The sequence below is a fragment of the Tasmannia lanceolata genome, unplaced genomic scaffold, assembly GCF_043159265.1.
Source record: "Tasmannia lanceolata isolate RefF3 unplaced genomic scaffold, GAP_Taslan_0.1 ptg000013l, whole genome shotgun sequence".
NCBI lineage: Eukaryota > Viridiplantae > Streptophyta > Magnoliopsida > Canellales > Winteraceae > Tasmannia > Tasmannia lanceolata.
Genome location: NW_027518690.1, coordinates 26,385,640 through 26,390,886, shown reverse-complemented (window position 1 = coordinate 26,390,886; position 5,247 = coordinate 26,385,640). Strand labels below are relative to the sequence as shown.

General features: G+C 37.1%; 1 non-coding gene across 1 annotated transcript; it reads right to left on the bottom strand.

Moving 5' to 3' along the window:
• Positions 1 to 3,859: 3,859 nt before the first annotated feature.
• LOC143891509 (small nucleolar RNA R71) lies at positions 3,860 to 3,966 on the bottom strand. The gene has a single exon (XR_013255385.1). It is a non-coding gene; the product is annotated as a small nucleolar RNA R71 (small nucleolar RNA).
• Between the last annotated feature and the right edge of the window lie 1,281 nt (positions 3,967 to 5,247).

The window sequence follows — 5,247 nt, the reverse complement described above, 5'->3', positions numbered from 1 at the left end:
ACTAATGCTTTCCAATTTTCGGTCTAAAAGACCACTTGTCTCAACTTTTGCTTTCCAAGTTTTCAGTCTAAAAGACCACTTGTCTCAACTTTTGCTTTCCAAGTTTTCAGTCTAAAAGACCACTTGTCTCAACTTTTGCTTGTACTCAAACTTGGGAATTCTACGTAACTGAGGAACTCCTTCTGCTTCCATTCAACTCAACTTTTCATGGGAAGTCTTTGCCTTTGAATAGATTGCATCTTCAAGATTTTAACCCAGCAGACCGCTACCCTTACTTTACATAAGTCAATCTCTTTAGTTATTGACTTAGCAAGAAAATGACTTTATCTAGGCTGCCCTTTCGGGTTTTCAACCTAGTGGGTCTTCAGATTCTCGTTCTTTTTTCTGTTTTTGCTTTCATTTGCCTTGAACCTTTGCTTGTTTCACCAGAAGGACTTTCTAGGTGGGCTTGGGTTAAAAGGGGTTTAATACCTAAGGTTCTAAGGATTTGGACCGAATCTGATCTTGCCAGACTTCCTACGTACCCCAAAAATGGAGGATTAGGTCCGCGTAGTTCACTTTGGGGTTTTTCAAAGAATGGTTTAGCATTTAGCTTCAAAAATTTTTAAAAGGGATTTTATCCCAAGGTTTGACCGAACCTGAATAAATCAGGTTGCCTACGTACCCCTGAAGAGGTGGGGATCAGGTCTGACGTAGTTCGGGTGCATAAATGCCCCGGGTTTATAATGTGGTTTAAAAAAAATGGTTTGATTTGAATTTTTGGCCCAAAGGGTTTACAAATGGATTTTCAAACGTTAGGATTTTGGCTATAAAGGTTCAAACGTCCAAGGATAGCCTCCTTGTGTATTTGACATATAAGCTTTTTTTTTGCTTAAGGTTCAAAGACTTTGAATATTTTTGTCGAGGAGTCTGGCGGTTTTCTGGCAAGACTTCAACCACGGTGCTCCATTCTCTTCTCGAGATCTTGAATTTATGCTCAAGATTCTTCAACTTTCCTTTGTCTCAAAATAGTAAAGACAATTCTCATATGCGATCTATCTCATTGACTCCATCATTTGGGTCTTTGATATTCCAAAAGAATTGTCATATGGACACATTCCCTTCTCTTTGTCTTTCTCTCATATTCTAAACATTAAAAATGTCATTTTTTTCATGAAATATTCCACCTCAGAATCATAATGAAAATACACAGCCCAATTGTTCTTTTAGGGCTCAAATCTATGACTTCATTTTGAGAAAGTCTTCTCTCACTTCTTCATCAGCTCCATAAGATGTCTGATGTCCATCTCTCTTGAATTTTTCTCTTTGACCCGATGTCTCAAACAAATGGAGTCTTGCTTTGCACTATACCCTGGCATTCACCCGGTTTATCCTTATAGGATCAAGCAAGACTACTGATGAACACATTTATGTGTGAATGGTAGTGGTAGGATGCATGCATATCTTATGTTTTAAGCGGTGCTACTAAGGTATTTTTGTTGTTTTTGTTGTTTCAGGATTTTTATTGGAATTATGAAGGAAATTGAGATTAACATATGAAAATAGAGAAGAAATGACCAATTGCCATGAGAATCCAAAGTTCCAAGATGTCTTAGTTGGCCGAATTGGCATGATGCTTTAGTAGGATCAAATTGATAATGCCACACCCCCTTATTTTGCTTTGAAAGATTAAATTTCAAGGATGGATGATGAAAAACAACATAACAGAAAGGATCTTAATTCCAATGGTCGAGATTGAAATGATCAAGAGAGGAGAAGGGAATTATTAGTTGTTTATGTGCATTATAAAGGAAGGGTAGATTTGCCATTTGCGAAAGTATATGGCATGGTTGCAATTCATTCGAAAGATAGGGACAATTTGGTCCTTTTATGCACATATTCCTCAACTTGGAAACTTTCCATTATTTTTCTACCATTTATAAAGTTGCTTGACAAAATAATTAGAAGGTTTTAGACAAACATTTGGAAATAAAAAAAAAAAGGAAAGTGCCATGTGTTTTTTAGAAGAGATATAGAAATCTCATTCAAGCCTTAATCTTATCCTTTCATTTGTTTCCTAAGATTAGCTTTTTAATCTCCACCTTACATCTTTTTCAATCACTTAATTTAGCAATCCTTCTCACCCAAAATCTATATATCAATCTCTCTTGAACTCTCTCCGATCTTCTTGAATTTTTAGTCTCGTCTCGTCTCGTCGCGTCTTCAGCAGTTTTTTTTTTTTTAAAAAAAAAAAAACTTCAACGGACCATAACTTCTTCGTTTTAACTCCGATTCACGCGTGGTCGGATCCGTTGGACTCGTATTGATGAGAGGAATTCGATCAAGGCTTGAAGGAGGACAATGATTCAACCATTAAAGGAGAAAAGAATAAGTTTTTCTTATTTTGCTCTTTATTTTAAATTACAATTTGATGTATTTTTGCTTTCAATTTCAATTAAAGAAGAGTTCTTTTGTTTTCTTTTTTCTTCTCAAGTTCTTAATGGCAATTCTCTTCTTTCTACTTTTTATTTTTGTTTCTTTGACTTTCTTCATGAGTAACTAAATCCTATATACTTAGGGTTTAGATGAAACCATGGGGAAGGAGAAAGGTTTTTAATTAAATTTAATGGTATGGAATTAATGGTTTATAATTGTTGCATACCAATCATTCATGCCATTGGCTTTCCCCTTTCGTATGAGTGATTGCTATGAACATTATAAATATTTATATAGCTTTTAAAATTGGAGTGTGTCTTTGATAAATTACTCATGGGCAATGACATCCATTAATCTTATTTTCCATAGACTAATTATCAAATATATAATTCAATACACAAAAATAATTTTAATTAATCAATTTAATCCAAACCCATGGTGGATTCTAACCCTAAGTAATCTTTATATTGAATTAAGGTTTTTACACTATTCCAAATTACTTTTGCAATTTTCCAATTTACTTAGGCCCTTAGAATTTTGGTTTTCTAATTAAATTAGATAAGTAGTTAAAAGAGATCATTAGAACCTTGGTACACTTTGCCTAAATTAGGATTTTAAATAAAAAAGATCTTAGTTAAATTTGATTCTTAGATTGATTAGAATATACGCTTATATATAGTGTTGGCTCCGAGGTCAAGTCCACGGAAATCCTGAGTCCATTCCAGGCAACATTATATCATATCTAGTATTCTAATCGGTACAAGAATATGATTGACAACTAGATTTCTCTTCCCTGAGTTCGACCCGTATTTACACGATCCGTGCACTTGCGGTTATAAAATTTCTCAAACAAGTTTTTGGCGCCGGTTAATTATTCGAAGTGTTAGATTAGTAGTTATTTTTAGTTTAGTTATATTTTTGGTTTCTTGCCTATCCATCTTTTTTACTTGGTTTTCTTGTGTTTCTGACCGTAGGTTGGGTGAGGAACTCAGCCAATCGACTAGAAAGAGCAAACCGGTTAGAGACGGCGGAAGACATCGAACCAAATCCAAATCAAGTAGTCATGGCGGAAGAACGAGAGCCGCCCAAGAGTTTGCGCGATCGCTTCTATCAGGCCCGAACCGTGCAACCTTCTTGCATTAGATTGCCGATTGCACAGGGCAATAATTTTGAGCTAAAATCGCAATTTATCTCTTTGCTTCCTCATTTTCATGGCCTCCCTTCGGAGGATGCTTATTTATTTTTGCGTGAGTTTGAAGATGTATGTGCTTTGATTAAGTTGAAACAACTTACCGATGATGCGGTAAAGTTGCGGTTTATTACGTTTTCACTCAAGGATGGAGCCAAAAAGTGGCTCTATGGCTTACCAACGAACTCCATCACCACTTGGGAGGAGTTCACCGTCGCTTTCCTAAAAAAGTTTTTTCCATTACATAAAACTAATAAGCTTAGGAATGATATTTTACAATTCAAACAAAAGCCATTAGAGTCATTTTCTAAGTTTATGGAGAGGTTCAAAGACCTACTCCAAGAGTGTCCTCACCATGGAATTGATTTGTGGCACTTATGCCAAATTGTTTATGAGGGCATAGATTACCAAACAAAGCAACTTCTTGAGTCCATGTGTCCTAACGATTTTACATCTTTCACGGATGAGGTTGCGGCATGGAACTTCTTACTTGATTTGGCGAAAAAAATAAGAGAGTGGGAATCCACTCAAGACAATGAGAGAGCCACTTCAAGCAAGGGATTTCTCATAGAGGGTGCCGTGGCTAAAGAGGCCCATCTTGATAGCCTAATCAAAAGACTAGAAGCAATAGTTGTCAAAGGACCCTCACAAGTCAATCAAATTGCACACAGTGTTCCCATGTGTAATTGGTGTCAAGCCATGGACCATGTCATGGAAGAGTGTCCAACTCTTGCTAAATTTGGTAATTCTAATGAGAATGTGAGTGCTCTTTATGCTAATAATCCTTATTCTAGCACTTATAATCCGGGATGGAGAAATCATCCCAACTTTTCATGGAGTCAAAGTGGGCCATCTAATTTCCAAGGCCAAGGCCAATTCGGCCAACCTAGGCCCACCTTCCCTCCCACTTTTGTTCGGCGATCACCTTCTCCTCCTACTTTTCAAAACCCCATTTTAAATAATGTTCCAAATTAGCCCCCTCCGGGTTTTCAAAAACAAGGGGAGTCAGTAGGAATTGCATCTTTAGAGAAGAGCATAGAACTCCTCACTAGTACCTTCATGACTAGCCAACACAACTTGGAGAAGCAAATCTCCCAACTTGTCATGGCGTTGCATGAGAGGGAAAATGGGAAGATGCCAAGTCAACCCGTTCCTAATCCAAGGAACGTGAATATTAATGTGAATCAACAGGTACCGCCAAATCAGTTGAATGCCATTCAACCAATTTTGCCACCGCAAGAGCCCTCCAACGAATGTGATGCCGTATATGCTTTAAGGAGTGGTAGAGATTACCACAATGAGGAGGTCAGATCTGAACCTTCTATAGATATACAAGATATAGCCAAAGAGGTAAGTAAAGACTCCCCTCTCACAAGTTCAACTGCGGAACCCGAACAGGTAAGTGAAGAGCGAGCGGTTTCTCCACCTGAAAAGGAGTATGTGCCTAAAGCTCATTTTCCAAGGAGACTTGCTAATAATAAGAAGGTGGATGCCATAGATAAAATTTTAAATGTGTTTAAACAAGTGCAAATTAACATTCATTTATTATATGCGATTTCTCAGGTTCCTACTTATGCCAAAGTGTTGAAAGATTTGTGCACACAAAAGCGCACAACTAATGTGCCCAAGAAGGCTTTCTTAGC